This window comes from Crocodylus siamensis, chromosome 3 (genome assembly GCF_052110815.1).
Source record: "Crocodylus siamensis isolate JL-2025a chromosome 3, ASM5211081v1, whole genome shotgun sequence".
Classification (NCBI taxonomy): domain Eukaryota; kingdom Metazoa; phylum Chordata; order Crocodylia; family Crocodylidae; genus Crocodylus; species Crocodylus siamensis.
In genome coordinates this window covers 254519817-254540396 of record NC_143397.1, presented here as the reverse complement: position 1 = coordinate 254540396, position 20580 = coordinate 254519817, and the positions used below count along the sequence as shown (strand labels likewise).

At 49.6% G+C, this 20580-nt stretch overlaps 1 protein-coding gene across 1 annotated transcript in view; it reads left to right on the top strand.

Annotated features, from left to right (window-relative positions):
- Positions 1-10183: 10183 nt before the first annotated feature.
- The window catches only part of PTP4A3 (protein tyrosine phosphatase 4A3), a 117826-nt gene continuing 107429 nt past the window's right edge, over positions 10184-20580 (top strand). The window contains exon 1 of the mRNA XM_090040729.1: positions 10184-10323. The gene's annotated coding sequence lies outside the window, so the exon portion shown is untranslated. The remainder of the gene's footprint in view (positions 10324-20580) is intronic.

The following is a 20580-nucleotide window of genomic DNA, read 5'->3' as shown; positions in this document are numbered from 1 at the left end:
TTGCATTATATCCTCTCAAATGTCCGATGACTAATGACAGACCTATAGGAACCCCGCAGTGACGGCGCAGAGAGGCCACCCTGAGCATCTTGCTTCAAAACAAGGTCCTGGGTGCTCTTTAGGCAAGCCCCTGTTGCTATCTGGTGTCTGCTTCTCTAACTCTAAGAAGGATTACCTGTTCCCCGACACTGCTTTGAGGGCTCATTAATGAAGAAGAAAAGCACCCCAAGGGCCAAATTTGGCCCTGAGGCTTCCCAATCCATGGCATTAGCCTTGATTTACTCTCCCTGAAGGCATTTTGTTCATTTACTAACAGCCTTCAACTACCTGAAGCGGGGTTGCAAAGAGGATGGAGCTGCACTGTTCTCAGCCGTGGCAGACAACAGAGCAAGGAGCAATGGGCTCCAGTTGCAGCAAGGGAAGCTTAGCTTGGATATTAGGAAAAACTTTCTTACTAGGAGGATAGTAAAGCTCTGGAGCAGGTTACCTAGAGAGGTGGTGCAATCTCCATCTGTAGAAGTCTTTAAGACCTCACTGTTCAACATCTTCATCGCTGACTTGGATGAGAGGGTAAAAAGCACCTGTTCAAATTTGCTGATGATACTATGATATGGAGGGATGTGGGCATGCTAGAAGAAAAGAAACAGGCTACAATTGGACCTAGACAGGTTACAGGGGTGGGCAAATGAGAACAGGATGGGATTCAACACTGACAAGTGCCAGGTGCTGCACCTGGGGAGGAAGAACCAGCACCAGACCTACAGGCTGGGGAACTCCCTTCTTGTCAGGGCAGAGGCAGAAAAGGATCTTGGAGTCATCATTGATGCCCAGATGAACATGGGCCGGCAGTGTGGGGACGCGGTCAGGAAGGCCAACCGCACCTTGTCGTGCATCCACAGATGCATCTCGAGCAGGTCCAGGGAGGGGATCCTCCCCCTCTATCTGGCACTGGTCAGGCCGCAGTGGGAGTACTGTGTCCAGTTCTGGGCACCGCACTTCAAGAGGGATGTAGACAGAGGGTCCAGAGGAGGCCACTCGCATGGTCAGGGGACAACAGGGCAGGCCCTATGGGGAGAGGTGACGGGACCTGAACCTGTTCAGCCTCCACAAGAGAAGGCCGAGGGGGATCTTGTGGCCTGTTATAAACTAGTCAGGGGGGACCAGCAGGCACTGGGGGAGTCCCTGTTCCCCCGAGCATGACCAGGAGTGACCAGGAATAACGGTCACAAGCTGGCAGAGGGCAGATTTAGGCTAGACATCAGGAGGCGCGACTTCACGGTCAGGGCGGCTAGGGTCTGGAACCAACTCCCAAGAGAAGTGGTGCAGGCTCCTACCCTGGCGGTGTTTAAGAGGAGGTTAGATGAACACCTTGCCAGGGTCGTTTGACCCCAGTACTCTTTCCTGCCATGGCAGGGGGTCGGGCTCGATGATCTGCTCAGGTCCCTTCCCACCCTACCAACTATGAAACTATGAAACCTGGGTTGATAAAGAGACCTTAGCTGGGATGATGTAGCTGGGGCTGGTCCTGCTTGGAGCAGGGGGTTGGACTAGATGTGACCTCCTGAGGTCCCTTCACACCCTCATTTTCTATTATTCTAGAGTTTGGCTTAAGCCAGGGCTTTCAAAGTTATTGCCCCTGGGGGGTGGGTCCTAGAGGCCTCCATGAATTTGGGGGTGGAGTGAGCGGGAGCAGGGCCTGCTGCCAAATTCCCAGGCGTGGAGCCTCGTTCAGCATGCACTAAACCCCACTGCTGCTCACCCTGTCATTGCTGCCAGATCCAGATCTGGATCCAGCCCATAAGGAGCCGTGGTCTGGATCTGAGTTTGACACCCCTGGCTTAACCCATTTTCAAAGGGGATTGAACTAAACCAGGAGCTAATCCGGGGTAGTTGATCAGGGGCACATCCAGGTGTAGACGAGCCAAGCAGAACCTGCAGCTCATCAGGAAACGAGGAGCCAGAGCCGGATCCGCAGGCAGTGTACACCGGTATAGTTCCTCTGATCCCAGTTGGACCAGAGGAGAATCTACTGACAGCTTGTCTACTGGTCCCGAGACGAGGGCCCTGGAGGTCTGTCTGCACCCAGTGCTTGGGAAAAATCCCACTCTTGTCATGTTTCCCTGGGACTTGTGCGCCTACCCCGGGGGCTCTGGGAAATCCTACCCAGCGTCAGGAATGAAAACATTATTCAGAACTGAAATGCTTTTCCCTCTTGGGTTTGAAAGGAAACTGCACGGCCTACCCCCTTCCAGTGTCTGCTGGCTCCTCGGGCATGTGTCAGCACTGCTCCTTGCATCCGTCAGCGGGAGCGGGGCTGAAACCAGTGGCACATTCCTTTACCCTCTTGCACACGTGTCCCTCAGTCACACCCTGGGGATCTGTCTGTGTGACACGTGCAAGGGCGCCCGTGGACGTGGCAGCAAGCTAGCCCTGCCTTGTTAGCATGCCGCTCCCTGCTGAGGTGCACGCAGGAATGTAAGCATGTTCTCAGGCTGCTCAAGCCCGGGACCATCTCATCTGCAAGACAGAACGTGAGTCAGCTTTCACCCCGCTGGAAAGCAGCTGCAGGGAAACCAGGTCATGGGATGCAACTGGGGTGCAAGTGGGATGCAATCAGACCTTGACTCACAGGCAAATTTCACCTTCCAGGTGCAGTCCCAGTTCAGCCCTGCTAGCTCTTGCTGGCCTGAACTTGCCATCAGGCACCAATACTTGATGATAAGTGAAGCACGCAACCAGGGTTTTGACAAGCGTGGGAGGCAAAAGGTGTTACCACACAATGAGTAACCTGCCATTTCATTCACACGCTGACTGCAGCGGTGTTAGTCAGAGACTCCCAGTGTGTTTCACATGCTAATCATTTTTGCCTCGTGACTCTTTTTTAAGGCATCTCAGCTTTTGGATAGTCTGGTGTCTTTTCCAGAACCAAAGACATCCTTAAGCCACCTTAGGGAAAGCCTCCTGTAGCTGTTCAAGACATCTACTAAGGGGTGCCAAGTGGATTTTTCCCCCATCTGTGCTGGGAAAGACCACTTTAAAAAAGCAGATCTTTCACATCTTTTGTCATTAGGCAGGAACGCCAAGACCTCCACCCTTGCCCTGGTGCTTTAGTCTCCATCAGAGAGCTGCACACCTGCATTGTTACCTGCCTCTTTACACGGTGCAAGTTACTCAGATTGCATGGGAGGCAATGCCGGGGAAAAAAGATGCCATGCTAACTGAGGCTTTAGTAACAGTGAAGCTTATCATCCAGCCTACTAAATTCATTAGGATGAATGAAAATGGTACTTACATGTGATGCAGCACTGAAGCCCTTTGCTGTTCTGTGAGAAGGGCATTTGGGGTGCTAACCATTAACCAGCTCAACAGGGCATTTAGTCATTTTGATCCTGGAGGGTCTTCATTGTTTCAGTTCCCTGGGGGATTCTGGGCCACCTTTACAGATTCATTTCAAATTTCCTGCTTTGAAGTAAAACCCTCAAACCCAAAGTGAAACCCAGCTGAAACCACCGCATATCTGGCAGTTTTCTACCTGAAACTGTGAACTGTAGTGTGCTACTCGCCTCGGTCCCAGAACTGCTCCAAACACAATGGTAAGATCTGAAGCCAAGTTCTCTGAAGGTTTACAATTTCAGGGAATTAGACTCAAGTTTGGGGTTTCTAATTAAACCCAGGCCCAGCTGCAAAAATCGCACATGGCTGAAGGAAATCCTGTAAGCAGAGATCCAAAACAGACTGGATCTCGGGAGACGATCTGGTTGCTTCAAGATGGGAAGAAACCTTCTGTGCTGAGACAGCAAATGCGAAGGGCACTAAGAAGTGATCTCTGCTCTTTCCAGTCCCGGAGAAGCGCTTACTGTTGCATTATAAATAAGCAGGGGATACGCAGCTCTGATTTTTTGCTAACTTCCTTTCTTATCAGCAAAGCAGTGGGGGCTGGCGTCAGTTCTGACACCAAATGGTGTCAGCATTTCCATTGCATCAGTCGGGTGGTATCTTAAACTAAGTTTGGGTTGGGTTTACCTGAAATGGAAATTACAGCAGGGCTTGGAAGGGCCAAAACTGAAGGCGGATTACAGACCAGAACCCGTGACAAAGCAGGTGAATGGAAATCATTTCAAGGGGGGTGCAACCTGCTTTGCAAACTTGGTAGGGGAACTAAATAGGCCTGATGAACGGACCCCCGGTTCAGTGAAGCACTTCAGCTGCTCTCATGAATTCCCCTGAGCCTGTGCAGGATAGAGCCCTGTAGGATTAGTAGTTGCTCAAGGGTTACAATGCATCTAAATTGCTTTTCAATGTATTACGCTAAAAGGGTGCTGCAAGATGGTAAACTGCACACGAGATTTTCAATATTTGTGCTGAAAATCCATCCAAATCCAGGACATTGCAGCTAACGTGGAGTCTTTTTGATCCTCTTAGAGCAGCGACCTGATTGTGGAAATGTTTCCTAAAACCAAAGGAGGGTTTTTCTAAAGCTAGCAACAAGTCTGGCAGGGTGAGGCTGGCTATGGGAACCGGCTGGTCAAGGGACCTGAAAGGGGCTTGCACCACTGTCAGATGCTTCTGTGGCTTTTGTCCAGATCATCGTGAACAGTCCTCATCTTGCCCTGACCACTATCACCAGGAGCATTAATTCCCACTTCCAACAGGGGAAACAAGCTCTGAGATACAATGCAAGGACAGGACAAACCTTTACTGTATCTGCTCTGTGGGTAAACAGGATTTCTTCTGCAGAGCTCAAACCTGGATGTCTCAGGAACACTCCAGTATAACCTGTAGTATTTTTAAAAGGAAATAAAATATAGACCGGCCAAAGAGTCCTCATTCAGGCTGTCCAGTAAAGTGGATTACATTACTGGAATCCTGTGTGCTTTAAAGAAACCTGTGTATATTGTATGATCAAAGAGTCAGTGAAACAAAAAGATAAATACTTTCCAGAGCCAAAGTCTGCCTTTATTCATGCCTGGGAAACCCCATGGAAGGACATGGGGTCACACTAGTTTAACAGGGACAGGACTTGGTCAAAAATATTTAACTGATGGTAGTGGCTGAAAAGAGTGATTTGTTTGCCTTGGCGGCGTTTGTTTTATTTACTGATTTATGAGTCAGGCCTTGTGCATCCAAGGATCTTGAAAGGGATTCAGTCAAGAGAGAGTTTATCCGAGTGAGAGCTGCAGGATCAAGCTGCTGTCGCCTGAGGGTTACTTGCTGAACTGTTGATGAATTGCCTGGAGTCAATCCATCTCCACCATCATCCTCTTCAACTTCCAGGTTGTTCTCAGTTTGAGGAGGTAGAGGGAAGCTAAATGGCAGAAGCTGCTCTCTCAGAGAGGATCTGCAAAGATAAAAATGGAGGTGTAGTTTTTATTACTTTTGTATGATGCATAAAGAAAGCTCAAATTTTTTTCCTGTTTTCCATTGTCTTCTAATGGATACATATGAGCCATGTCAAATCTGGCTTTCTCAGGTTTTGCTGGATGGCTAGACAAAAATCTTAGGAGGCTGAAGTGTGATATGTCAGCCCTTAATTCAAGGAGCAGCAATCTGAACCTTTAAAAGAGATAGATTTTATCCTAAGTGTATCCCAAACATTTGAGTTAAATAGGCCTTCATGTATACACGCATGCCACCCTAAAGACTACCAGATGGCTGGAATAAAAATAATTTCCTTTCTCAATCCGGTTTCACTTGCAGGGTATGTCTGATATCAGAAACCTAGCAGTGCTCCTGTCTTCTGTACAGTCTTCCGGGGCATTAGTCATTGAACAAAGGAAAAAAACAGTGAAAGAAAAGATAACTCTCAGCAGTGGTTTATACTTTTTAAAATTAAAATAAAGAAGCACACTGAGCACAAAATTATTGCTGTTGCTATTCAGGTAGCTCAAAGTAGACAACACAACTGTATTGCTTATCAAAGCTTGGTGCATAATTAAGTAACTCACCTAAAAATAAAAGAGATCTAGATATAGCTGCTCATTAACGAGCATGTTACGTGCCTCCTAGAACTATTGACACCAAACAGTGTGGTAGGCACTAATTATCTCTCAGACCATTTCCTTAGGTAGCTAAGAACTATATTTTCTTGTTCTGTGTATAAGACAAAAATAACCAGCCACAACATCTATTAGGTGACAACATCCCTACAGCTAAAGACTAGGTTTGCTTGAAGATCAGTCTTTGTGCTGGATGGTATATTAAAGAGTCAGTAAGGAGTACCTGTAATGACCATGCCTTGCCACATCCAGATCTATTTCCAGAGCTTGTAGCACAGAGCCTACAGCTCCATGACATCCCTTTCTGGAGCAGGTTCAGATTTGTCCCCAGAAGGCTGTGTGCAATTCTGCAACTCTGGTGTCATTTCCACCTCTTCCCCATCCCATTCTGCCCACTTTTCCAGCACTTTGATTTTCTTGCTTTCTTCTATCCTTCCCTTTGTTGCTTGAATCTCTTATAAGCCTCATGCAAGCATCCTCCCTTCCATCCTTTGAACTACCATCTCCTCCAAAGCCAGCTGGTGCTAGCCCACTTTCATAAGAAACAATGCAAAACCCAACAACCTTGTAGCCTTGTAATGATGCAAAATTGTTCTGTTGTCACCCAGGACATTTTATATCTGTGCTGTCTGTCCAAATTGCGCACTTTAGATCGTGCAAGTGACCCCATGCTCCTCTGTATTCTGTACAGTCCCAAGCACATTGTGTTTTACTGCTGGTTCAGCCATAGATAGTTTTATGAGATGAAAACTGATAGCGTGCTTGGCGTTACGGAAAACATAGTAAAAGTCTGGATCCCTGCCCTAAAGTAGACAGTGTGTGAAGATACAACGGGAGCATCTACATTCACAATTAATGCAGAGTAATAAACGTCAGCACTTATTGCGCCAGAGTTTCCTGCTCTCAGGAGTGCCATTCGCACATGGGCCTGGGACCATAGCACATTGATCCAGGTCAGAGCAGCCCTGGCTGGCAGGGGACCCAGGCGGTCAGCCTGCCAGCCCGGGACTGCTTCTGCCTGGCTCAACGTGCTGTGGAGGGGCTGGCTGGGGCACAAGGGTACTCCAGTCCGGGGCTAGCTGGCAAGCAGCCCCAGCACTGAAGCACCCTCATGCCCCAGCCAGTCCCATCAGCGTCTACGCATGCGGTGCTGTACATGAAAAAACTCCGCAGTAGAGTAGCACTTGTATTTACAAGTGCTACCCTGCTGCAGAGTTTCTTAGTTTCCTGAGGTCTAATAGGGCTGCATGTATCGACACCAAGACATTTACTATGGAACTAATTAGGCAGCTTCACAGTATATGTCTAGATGCACCCAGCAGCAAGTGCTTATAACAGTCTATGTGCTGGGGTTGTTTGGCAATCAAAAGATTGCCTGACAAGTGCAGTGGGAGGTTTATTCTTCTAACCCATCTCAAGTTCTCTCACTGCCATCAGTCACATAACTGACAGTGTCAAGGCTGCCATTAAAGTCAAGGCATCAGAGTAATAAGGTAAAAGACTTAATGAAGGGTGAAGAGCTGAAAAGCTGCTCCTGAATTAGTTGGCACACTTACATTGGCTGAAGCAGTGCCAGATCCCATCTAGATCAGTATCTTTAATATTGATTAGGACGGGATCTGATTTGAATGGTAAGCCTCCTTATCCATGGGTTTCTAAAGTGGCTCATCCTGTACCAAAATATTAAAGACAGTGCAGCAGAAGACACACAGAAGGCAGTTTTATTGCAAGGGGGCACAGGCTTGCTGTACAGCCCCGGACAGGTTTCTGTACACCCTATTTTATTGGTGTGTAAGATGAGAACACAACCAGCCTCCCTCGCAGGGGCTCTATTCATTTAATGCTTTCAGAAATATAAACTGTTCTCAGACTTTTAAAAAAGGAAAGGACAAGGCTTGAATACTTTTCACCAAAGAGAGAAATCAGTCTTGTGATTAAAGCATCTCTCTGGGACTCCTGACTAGTTTTGCTACAGATTTTCTGTGGCCAAGTCACTTAATCCCTCTGTGCCTTAGTTTGTCATCTGTAAAAAAGGAAATCATAATACCACTCTGATGTTTGCAAGGTGCTTGGCTGCCAACATGATGAGTTCCCTAATAAAAGCCCCTATAAATCAAAAATAAATTAAGAGATTTCAGCTAGTGCTGAAATTAGGTACTCTATTCCTAGACTTTATTACAGTTATTTATATAGCACTAGAGATACACACAGTGATCCATGGCAATAAAGCAACGAATCAACAACTGACGACAAGGCCCTTGCTCTGAAGAGTCAAGCATTCACTGCTATTCAGTCACCCAAGTCTCCAGGGTATAGCAACCCTCAATGTGACTTCATTACATCTAGCATTTATCCAATGCTTTTAATGTGAACTGCACTATATTAAGTATATTATTTATATCACATTCCACTTTAGCCAGTCACTTTTAAATCAAGCATCATCCTTTGAACTGACATCCCCCCAGCACAGGCTGGTCATGTTCTGCAAGAAGAAATCCCAATTTAAATCGCTGTTGACTGGTAACCCCCTTTTTTAATTATAGAAACAGAATAGGCAGGAGGGAATTTCTTTGGTTGTAGGCTGTCCTTTCTAATCTTAAAACACCTCAGTCAAGCAGACCATCTTCATTTTATAGTGCTTTCCTAACCGAACCCTAGGTTTTGCCATCTCTCACTGTGAGCAAGTCATCTTGTATCCACCTCTAACTAGCCTTTGTTGGAACTGTTCATTTCTGAACCTCTCATTGCATGAAGAATGAGTCGGCTGCAGCAACCCAGAGCAAAATATAAGATGTTAGCATCGGTCATTTTAATTTTTTAGATACTGCGCACACCCTCAAACTTTATTGTTGTCCAAAGGATGAACATTTCTAACTTTATTGTAGTACTAGGGAAGCTCCCCACGGATTTCAGTAGGCTAGCCTCAGCTGTTGAGTTGAGTCAGCTCAGCTCCAGTACCCAAGTATTCAGCTATGATTGCACACAGATGGAAAACACAAAGAAAAATAACAGAATCATAAAAAATGAGGGTGGGAAGGAACTTCAGGAGGTCGTATCTAGTCCAACTCCACACTCAAAGCAGGATCAGCCCCAGCTACATCATCCCAGCCCGGGCTTTGTCTTGCTGGGTCTTAAAAACCTCCAAGGATGGAGACTCCACCACCACTCTGGGAACCTGTTCCAGTGCTTCACCACCCTCCTAGTGGGAGTGTTCTTCCTAATATCCAAAAATAGTGCATGCACACTCCAGCTAGTTCCTTTCTCTGATTTTTCTATAACTTTGTTTAACGCAGCTAAGAAACAGGTTTCCTTTTGTATGTCAAAGTCATGATCAAGTGATGTGGTCCAGGAAATCTGTGGAAAGCAAGGATTTTGGTGGGGGATCTCTTTCATGGGACCAGCCACATGGCTGGGCTGGACTTGGCCAGCTTCCTTCAGAAGAACCCACTGCTCTGCTGCTGCACACTGGGCCACACTTCATGGCGATTTGTGAGCTCTCCTCCTCGACGGGTAACGTAAGGCCAACAACTGTAATGCGCTTGAAGGCGTTAACCCAGGTTGGCAGCGTGCAGCACCCTCCGCCGCGCGAGTCCCCTTCCCAGTGTGCCTCCTGCGATCTCGCTGTCACCCGCGTCCTTCCCTCCGCCAGGTCCAGGAGGAGCGTGTGCGCCATGCCCTCGCCCGGGCCCGCGCCCGCCTGCCCAAGGCGCATCGGGAAGCGCAGCGGTCGCCGTCTTCTGCTCCTAGCGCCTCGTCGCCACGTTCAAACCGGAGTCCGAAAACGGGCGCGTACTATTGCTAACCCCGCCGGTGCCTGGTTCCCCGGACAAGGTGCTCTGTCCTCGCAGCTTCCTCCGCGGAGCGGGCGTCGCCGCGGCATCCCCACGCGGCCACCGTAGTCTGAGGGGCTCCCGCTTCCCCACCGGCGCGCCCGAGAGGGACCCGGCGGAGGCCGCCTGCGGAGGGCCGCGTGGTGCAGGAACCGCCGCCCGGGCAGGGGCAGGGGCAGCCCCAGAACACCAGCGTGGTGTCACGAGCCCTGTACCGTCTGCTGATGCTGGAGAGTCTCCTTGAGCTCAGGGCTGCCCAGCCGCCCCGCCCCGCCCCTCCTTCCCACAATGCCCCTCCCCCCTCAAGAAGCCCTCTCAGCCCCCTGTCCCCCCTACCTCCATCGGCTCCTCCGGATTGGCTGCCGGGCCCCCACGTGACCCCTCCCAGCGAGGGGCGGGGCGTGGTGCGGGGCTCCTGCTGCTGCTGCCGGGGCGGCGGGATCGGGATCGGGGCCGGGGCCGGGGCCGGGACGGGCGGCGGCGGCGGCGCCGGGCAGGTGAGCGCGGGGCGGCGCGGTGGGCCTGGGGCAGGGCAGGCCGGGGCAGGGCAGAGCCCCCGGCGCTGCGGCGGGGGCGGCCGGGCCGGGCCGGCTCCACGTGGGCGCTCAGCGCATCCTCCTTTGTCTCCTCGGAGGGGTCTCAGCCCCGGGCCGGGGCGGGACCGCTTGCCGGCGGCGCTGTGCAGGGCCCCCCGCATCGCGACGGGCCCCGTGAGCGAGCCTCCCACGTGTTTCGGGTCCTCGCTCCGTTTTCAAGTTTCTGGCCGCCCACATCGGGGTCGCGGTGCCCCCCGGGGTCCCTGCCAGCCCTCATTTTCTAGGATGGAGGGTGCAGCCTCTGCCGGAAGAGACCTGCAGGCATGCATGGCAGTGAAAAGCCACCAAACCCCCCCGAAGCTGGTCCCTTGTCTCAAAACGCGGACTCATTCATAAGTCTCTGGCACGCTGCTTGCTACGGTCGCTGTGCAGGGCCCCTGCTACGTGTTGCTCTGGTTGCTGTCAGCTTTTACTACCCCGTTTTGCAAACGCTTCGCACGAGCGCGTGGTGCACGTTCCCCGTGGGAGCAGCTTGTGGCAGGATCCAGCCGCGTCCTGCACCGCCTCTGCTTCAGCCGCTTGTCCTGGCTGCTGTTGCTCGTCTGCAGGCGGGATCTGTTTTCGGAGGAAGGTGGTTAACAGGTGGTTTTGGAGGGGCTCCTTCAGGCGCTTTGCTCGCCGCCGGGGGTGGTGTGGCTTGATGCGGGGGTTTGCTGCTCCGTCGTCAGGACCAGGTATTTTCGGTTCTGGAGCACAGCTTGACATGAGCGGTGACCCGGCTTTGAGTTGTTCAAGGAAGAGACGTGAAAGATCCTGTTGTTTCGTGTTCATGGTCTGAGCCCTGGGGAATGGGTTCAGTCAAACACAACTTTTGAGAGAGAGTCACTTTTCCCCCGTTGCTCCTGAGCGTGTGGGTGAAAAGCCACTTTTCACGACTCCCATCAGTTAGGAACGTGAACAGCTGACATAAGCATTGCCTTTGAGGAGTTGGCCCTTTCCGGTTGGTGGGCACGACGAGGGAAAAGTCAGCCTTATCTCCCCTTGGTTGCAGAAGATCCTTGTGGAGGTAGGCAGATCACAGACAGATCTACCCTAAGGACTGCTAAATTTTGCTCCTTGTCGGTGTGAGAGCTGCTGCTAGTCGTGCACTCGCCTACGTCCTCGTGAAACAGCTGTCCAAAAGAGGCATCTTTTTTTTTTAAACTGATGCAACCCACCTTCTAGGAACACACCCCAGTTCCCTCCTGCCTTATATTGATTGAGATGAATTTTGAGTAGGAATCTGCTGGTGAGTCTGAAGTCATGCTGCATCTATATATATGCATATGTATGCACCGGAGTTAAACTCCAGTGCCCACACACCTGTGGGGGGGAGGCTGGGTGTTGGTTTAATGTAACTGGCTTTAAACCCACATAGATAAAAGCTTGAGCTCTGCCTTCTCTTGCCTTTGCATATGTGCTGCCGCTGCTCCGCTAACCCGGCCTGGGACAAAATGCCTCCTGCCAACCCCTCTGCCACCTCCGCAGCTTCCTGAGCTGTCGGCTTTGAAACCTGGCTGGGAGCCTTCACCGCAGCAGCTGCTTTCTTTTAGGCTTCATCATCTGCGCTCCTCCCAGGGTCCGCGTTATTAGAGTGCCCGGTAGCCCCATGTGCCAAATGCGAGGCAGACTTGGAAGTTTCATAGTTTCTAGGGTCGGAAGGGACCTGAGCAGATCGTCGAGTCCGACCCCCTGCCATGGCAGGAAAGAGTACTGGGGTCAAACGACCCCATTATTCCTGGCGGTGCTCAGGGGAACAGGGACTCCCCCAGTGCCTGCTGGTCCCCCCTGACTAGTTTGTAACAGGCCACAAGATCCCCCTCAGCCTTCTCTTGTGGAGGCTGAACAGGTTCAGGTCCCGTAGCCTCTCCTCGTAGGGCCTGCCCTGCTGCCCCCTGATCATGCGAGTGGCCTCCTCTGGACCCTCTCCATGCTGTCCACATCCCTCTTGAAGTGCGGCGCCCAGAACTGGACACAGTACTCCCGCTGCGGCCTGACCAGTGCCGGATAGAGGGGGAGGATCACCTCCCTGGACCTGCTCGAGATGCATCTGTGGATGCAGGATAAGGTACAGTTGGTCTTCCTGACCGTGTCCCCACACTGCCGGCCCATGTTCATCTTGGAGTCAGCGATGCCTCCAAGATCCTTTTCCGCCTCCGTGCTGATAAGAGGGGAGTTCCCCAGCCTGTAGGTATGGTGCTGGCTCTTCCTCCCCGGGTGCAGCACCTGGCACTTGTCTGTGTTGAAACCCATCCTGTTCTCATCCGCCCACCCCTGTAACCTGTCTAGGTCTGATTGTAGCCTGTTGCATCCTTCCAGTGTGCCCACATCCTCCCACATCTTAGTGTCATCAGCAGATTTGAACAGGTGCTTTTTACCCCCTCGTCCAAATCACTGATGAAGATGTTGAACAGCGCAGACCCGAGGACCGAGCCCTGCGGACCCCCACTGCCCACGTCCTTCCAGGTTGAGAAGGACCCATCCACCACCACCCTCTGGGTGCGGCCCTCCAGCCAGTTGGCGACCCATTTGACTGTGTGGGTGTCTACAACACAGCCCCCCAGTTTCTTAATGAGAACGGGGTGAGAGACAGTGTCAAAAGCCTTCCGGAAGTCCAGGAAGACGATGTCCGCTGCTACCCCTGCGTCTAATGATCTGGTGATCTGATTGTAAAAGGCCACCAGGTTGGTCTGACAGGACCTGCCACTGATGAACCCGTGCTGGTTGCCCCTAAGCATGCAGTCCCCTGCTGGCCCCTCCTGGATGTGTGCCACCATAATTTTCTCAAACAGCTTGCTTAGGATCAAGGTAAGACTAACTGGCCTGTAGTTTCCCGGGTCCTCCTTCCTGCCTTTTTTGAAGATGGGAACACGTTGGCCCTCTTCCAGTCCTCTGGCACCACACCAGAGCACCACGAGTGCTCGTACAGCCGTGCCAGGGGTCCCGCAATGACCTCGGCCAATTCCTTTAGAACTCTAGGGTGCAGATCATCCGGGCTGGCTGACTTGAACACGTCCAGCCCCTCCAGAAGCTCCCTAACTAAATCCTCGCTAACCTGTGGCCCAGGTGTGCCTCCCCCGGGGCCCGAGGGGGGCCCAGCAGGAAGGTGGCTGTTCTGGTCCCTACTTAGGAAGACGGAGCCAAAGAAATCGTTAAACATGTTAGCTTTGTCGTCTGGTGTGACGACAAAGTACAAGGTGGTCCTTGGCCTGGAGACCTTGTGGCCTGACTGCGCAAGGCAAGAGCCTGCAGATGTCTGCATGCAGGTGGGCAAGAGAAGGAAACAAATGGCTTTCACTGTGGATGGTCCAGAGTTGTCTGTACAGGCACTTCAACCACTGTGACACCAGCTTTTCCTGGACAGGGGGAGATCCTAGTGCCTTAGGGGCTAATGCCGACCTCCTCCTGAGGCTCTGGTGCCACATCTCCCTGCACCTTTTCTTTCATTCCCATCTGTGTCCCCACCAAGTCCCAACACCTCCTGGTCACCTCCTGGCCAAACTGGATGATATGATCCCGGCACCCGTTCCTGCCTGGGGCTGGGGGTCGGACCTGATGATCTGTTTAGGTCCCTTTGGACCCCAAGTACTATGATACCAGACCAGGAAGGAGCTTTTGGCCAGGGGGAACCTGGGTGACTGGGTTCATTTTACTATCACTCTTCCATGCATGTCTCCAGGCAGACTTTCACTGGGTGGCATCCTGGGATATGTACAGGCTCCTGGGATATGTTCAAGGAGCAATGGGCATAGCCCGATGTGCCCTGGTCAGTGTGTCCCCTCTTCTTGCAACCTTTATCATTAACCCCTAACCTTCACTCCCATCTTGGTTTTCTCTCTTGTTGTCCTGAGAATTGAGTTACTATGCACTGAGCGGTCTCCCTTTGATGAAGGGAGACTTACAGTTTCAGCATAGGCTCGCTGAACCAGGCCTGAATGCCGCACTGTTTGCGCTCAGCGTTCGGTTCTTGCATCTCCGCAGTCCTGCAGCAGGAGATGCTCCGGGAAAGAAAGAGCTACTCATTTTCCAATGGGCCATGCAAATAAAATGATCGCCTAATCAGTCACATCAGGGGCAGTTCACACACCTTGCCAGTCACTGGCACTGCCTGGAATAGAAGAAAGGAAAATGGGAACAAAGAGATGGGTGTTGACTTCTGCAGCAGATCTCCTTACACCTGAGATAAAGAGGCTTCTGGGAACCATCTCCAGGCAGTGGCCTTGTAATCTTGCCCTCCTCCAGAGGACCCTTGAGACTTTTTTTGACTGAGCACAGTAAACTTGAACTTTCATTGCTTTTTGGAAAGAATTGAAGTCTCACTTTCACAAAGTGTAAAAATGCTACTGTTGCATTGCTGACAATTCGAGAATAGTTCCCAAGAGAGAAGCGCTGGGTTTTTTTTAAAAGCTATTAAGATAAACAAGTGGCTGGGGGAAGGGTAATTCGTGATCCTTGCTACCAGCTGAAGTAATCCCGGAGTCAGCAGCAGCAATGAGGACCTGGCAAGAGAGTTAAATACCACTTTGATTTGGGTGCTGTGGTTGAAATCTGGGTTTCAGCAAGCTTCTTGCTTAACTTTGTCCTACCTAAGCAGTGTATTTGCTTTAAAAGCGGCAGCTGTAGGTCTGATGCCTGCAAGTGGGAAGCATCAATGTCAGTCTGTCTGCAGGTCGGACCCGATGATCTACCAGGTCCCTTCCAACTCTGAATCTATTAACTCACTTCAATTACTGTCCTCATGTTTTGCACGTGTAGTTTTTTTATCTTCTCTTGGGTATAACAATGAAAACATAGTGGATTGCAGTCAAATACAACCTTTATGTTACCTATGGGCGCTATGCTCTTGCTAGCCAGGACAGTGCATTACATCAGTGGATCTCAACTTGGTAGACTTGGGGCACTCCTCAGAAAATGCCAGCTCTTAATTTTCATTCATTTCTTGACTACAGAAAGATAATAGAGCAATTCTTCCGTTGCAAAGAACGGGGAAAACTCACAAGAGTTCAGAGTGTTTGACGCTATGGGTTCCCGTGTGGAGTGTCTGGGTTTATCTCGTGAACCACGTTTGCACACCTAACAGCACTCAGACTTTGCAAAGCTTAAAAGGAGCTGGTGGTGCCCTGGTTGAGAATCACTTCACTACATACCCATCAGTCTAAGCAAGGCCCTAAGCCTCGCCAGCTCGTTGCGTTAACATGGTTGAGGCAGGCTTGTATCTGTAGCCAATGATGCAAAAAGGGACAATGTCTCCAGCTTCATATTTAATCAGTCTTTGTTTCCGTAGTCTAATGACCAGGTACTCATTAGCAGCCTGGTAGACTGAGGCAGGCCCCTTGGCAGCAGCATAGAGTACAGCTGGCCGTCATGCATCTAGGGATGTAGCAAGACACCTTAACTATTCTGTCGCTGAACCTTTAAGTAATTACACAACACACATTGATTTATTTTCAAATATCTTTCTGGCTACGTTGCAACTTTTCACTTGGGGTTTGTATCAAGCTGCATTTGGATGGAAGCTGGGATTCAATTAATGCTCTTGTACATTTTTAATTTTAGTTCTATCTATCTATCTTTAAAGTAATTAAGCCAATATATATTTAAAATGCACATTCCATGCAATTTAAAAGGGGGTGGTAAGTTTATCTAAATACTGTGTACTTCACACTCTTATTAAACACAGGAAACAACAACTATGCGTTGAACTAGTTACTGTGGGAAGCGGGATGAGCTTGGTGAGAGCTTTTCTTGGACTAACTTCATGGTGTGGAGAGATGTTCAACAAGCTGTGGGGTGTTAAATGTCCTTCCTTGGGGCTGGAAAAGCAAATACAGCTTAATCCAAATAGCAGGCAGCACAATGACATTGTTTAACCTCATGATGTAAATGGTTATGAGTCAGGCTTGTTTTTTTCCAGAGGTATTCTGGTGCTTAATAAGTTAAATAATTTTGAAAATCCCACTAAGTTCTGCCTAATCTTTGCCTGTCACATAAATACCTCTGAAAACTCACCCTTGGGAGGTTCTTCAGTTGTTCCTCAAAGTTATTTGTTCTCACTGCCTCTCAATGAGAGACAATGGTTTCATTTGTTTTTTGGTGTTTTGTCCCTAGATTTCTTGCTTCTCCAGCTCCCCCTCACTCTTTCAGTGTCTGACCAAGTTGTATAAATGAAGAAAACTTTCTCTGTGTACATGTGGAAAGACACCATTGCTAGGATTTGCTCCATTGGTAAGACTGAAAGTGCCAGGCACCTCATGTAGTACATGGCATTGTGTCGCATTATAATGATGATAATTAATTTAATAATAATTAATACTTTCTCCTGGATTTAAAAAAATCAGTACTTGTAGCTTCTTAAAATGGGAGGGCTGGTTAGTGCACTTAATCGCTTATACATTCAGGCCTTAGCAACACTTGTGACGATATTTTTCAAATTTAACTTTGACTATCTTGATTGAACTCGGATCTCTCTCTCTCTCTCTCACATGCACACAGTTTATCTATCCTTGTCTATCTCAACTGGAGGATTAAAGATTTCTAATCTTTAATCTGCCCTGGTTCTAGCACATCCTGAGATGTTGCCTACAGTGAGAGAAATTCTCTATTAGAGTTAAAACTGTCAACTTTCTACTTTCAGCCTTGTTAAGCTAGTGCATTAAGCTGGGGTAGAAGGATTTAGCTTGACCTGCTGACTTGTATGACGACGACGACCTGTCTCCTTTTTTGCCTCTAAGAGCACGCCTCTACCTAGTTACGAATTGTCCAAACTATGCGAAAGCACTCTCTTTAAAAGCTAGCTCTAGCCCAGGCTCCTACCTGGGCTACAGTAGTCTTCAAGTTCTTACATTATTTGAGCGCTGCTTCCTCTGGCTGCTCAGCATGTGGTTTAGCAGGTGCAAGGGTTCAAAGTGGAAACGGAGTTTCCTCTGTTGCTGCAAACAAACACTCTGCATAACAGCCTTTTCCTACACAGAATAAGGGCTGTTTTTACTAGCGTCAAAATCAGACGCACCATCTTTGGACTGTCTTGCCTCGGACTCTTCTCATGTGTCCTGAAGGACTTTGATCTCTGAAAGCAAAGTTTCACTTGCTTGACCCATTTTATCTATCTTGTAGCATGGCATAGATCAGCTGGCCCATGTCAGTTCTGATGCAACAAGGATTATTAAAGGTGAACTGTTAAAGGTAGAAGAGTGGTGTCAATAATGCAGTTAATGGAGATTGCCCTTCATCTAAAACTCCCCTGACCACAGCCAGAAAGATAATAGAGCTAAATGCCTCTTGTATTTTGGCTTAGCTGTTAGTGGGATTCCCTCTTTACTGGCTCTAGACATCCCCAAGTGTCCTCTCTCAACTCAGCAGCACAGTAGCTCTCTTTCAACCTGGCTTCATCAAGCTTTTTGTCTTGAAGTAATTAACTGCTAACTCAAGTTAAGCACTAGGCTTGACACCCCAAGGCTTGATGCTAAGCTTGATAAGGGCCCACAATTAGCTTGTGCAAACATGGTTGTAAGCACCTAGTTTTAACAAATAACATAACAAAAACAAACCCTGCGACAGGGATGTTGGAAACTAGTTCTGAGCGACATGATTTTATAGGTGATAGCTTACTTCGTCAGATGCTTTGCTGAATACGAGCTAGCAGTGTGCCCTTGTTATGAAAAAGGCTAATGCCATATTGGGCTGCGTTAGTAGGAGCAGATCAAGGGAAGTGACTCTTCCCCTCTGTTCGGCACTGGTGAGGCCACATCTGGAGTCCTGTGTCCAGTTGTGGGTCCCCCATTACAGAAAGGATGTGGACACATTGGAGACAGTCCAGTGGAGGGCAGTGAAAATGGTTAGGGGACTAGGGGGGCATCTTAGGGGGGTGCTGAAGGAACTGGGCTTATTTAGTGTAGAGAAGGAAAGACTGAGGTGGGATTTAGTAGCAGCCTTCACCTCCCTGCAGGAGGGTTGTGAAGAGGCTGGAGCTGGACTGTTCTCAGTGGGGGCAGATGACAGGACAAGCAGCAATGGGCTCCATGGAAGTTGAGGTTAGGTATTAGAAAAAAATTTTCTCACTAGGAGGGTAGTAAAGCACTGGAACAAGCTACCCAGAAAGTTGCTGCAGTCTCCATCCTTAGAGACTAAGCCCTGGGTAGACAAAGCCTTGGCTGGGATGATGAAGTTGGGGCCGATCCTGCTTTGAGCAGGGGGTTGGACTAGATGTAACCCCCACTTCCAGCCCTTGTTTTCTATGACTCTCTGACTTAAGCCTAACACAGCTAACTACCTCTCCTTAAGAGGAGTATCAGGCTTTCAGACCGGTGTGCTTGGGGGTGGCAGGAGGGTTGTATTTTTGATACTGTGTGCTGTATTTTCTCAGGTGCAACATGCTTCGCAATAAGAACTGCACCTTGGTTTTTGAAAGGCAACATGCAAAAAGTTCTTTCCTTCCAGTGTCTGAGTAGTGACAGCTAGGGAGCCGTGCCTGCTCAGCATCCTGCGCCCTGTGGACGGCATGCAGTTACTCTTGCTTTTGCCCTGCAGGCACTTAAGTGACAAAAACTGCTGTCCTCACTTCTAACTCTTGTGCTCCAGTGTCCAGCAGCTGTTTTCTGAAGATATGTATTGTATGTGAGGACGTATGGTAATTTGGGATGTGAAGGAAGCTGGGGGCTAGCTCCTGTAAAGCACCACGTGGGAAGAATTGAGAGGCGGTTAGTCTCTAAGGTGCTATCCTGCCCTGCCGTCTGCCCGACCTCAGACCGACTGGTAGATATAGCATCCACCTTTGGCAGAATATCCTACTTGGCAGAGCACTTCCCCGGGAGGTGGAAATGAGGTGCAGTGTACCTCTGGTGTTGTGGTTGGGGTCACTCTCCTGGAAGCACCTCTGCTTCTCGGAGCATTTCTGTATTTCATCCCCTCACTGTTTTAACATTAGCCTGGCTGCTGTGGACAATGAGTTGGGTACTCATCGGGTGACTTGGTTTTGGGTGCTTTTTTTAGCCTGTTTGCTATCCCTTGTGGTAGTCCTGATCCATTCCATGGCTAGAGAACGAGCCGTCTCATAGCAAAGAGCAGTGGCTCTGCCAAGATCTCTCTTGGGGGTGTTATTCAGTGATTTTATTCATTTGTTTGGTTGGTTTTTTTGCAGCTCATCTGTTTGTAGAAAAGACTCTATCTTTAAAAGATTTTACTTTTTTTTTTTTTAAACCCGTGTCTGCATTGAGACTCTGATTCCCTGATGGAGTTGGGTTCGTTGGCAGCCGTGTCAGACAGGTGAGCACGCATTTTGCAATGGCTTCTGGTTGTGGGGAGAAGGGGCGAGAGAGTCCATTCCCACGTGGGGAGTGGGAAACTTCCAGCCGAATTCATAAGCGCGCTCTGGGGATTTGAAAAGCTCATTATAAAAATCCACATGGTTCCAGCTCTTCTGGCAACTGTCCCACACCCTTCCCAAGATGAAGTTTCAAGCATTGCCGAGCTCTTTGCATCTGCCAGCAGGTGGCTCCAGTAACTCTGTTTTTGCTCAAGGTTTTGGCCAGGCCGCACCAGAGTGGAAAGTGGCCAGTTCATCCCGCCGTGGCCTCTGAGCATCCTGTGGTCTGGGCACCTGTGATGGACCAGTCCGTTTCATGTTGCTGCGTGCTGGTATTTTGGAGCTGGCACAGAGTTTTTCACGAAGGATTACTATTCAGAAAGCGGCTGTGGGCTGGGAGAAGCACTTTTTTATTCTACCCAAGGCTAGTAGCCAGTGGGCTTCAGCATTGGAGCAGGTGACAGTGGTTTTGAATCCTTTTCAAGATGAAGAGAAGGATAGGAGGAAAGACTGAGCTCTTTGCATGTCGCCTAGCAAGTGGCTGATAGGACAGGTGCGGCATCAAAGCATCCTAAATAGGAGAAAATGGGGGCTGGATTAGATGACCTCTTGCGGTCCCTACTTTACTGTGCTTGGTTCATCATGTGTGTTTGTGGAGGCAGAGGTAGGAATGAAAGTGGTGACTTTTCAGCTGGGTATGGCTGTTGGCCTGTCTCGTGGGTTTTTTCTGCAAGCTGCCAAGTGTCTGCTTCCAAGAGTAGAGAGATGACACTGTGCCGTGTAGCGGACAGATGCTGGGTCAAGTGGGGAGAGTGCTGATCAGTGGGCATGGTGATCAAGCCCTTAACACAGCCAGTAGTCCTGTCCTGGGCAGGTGC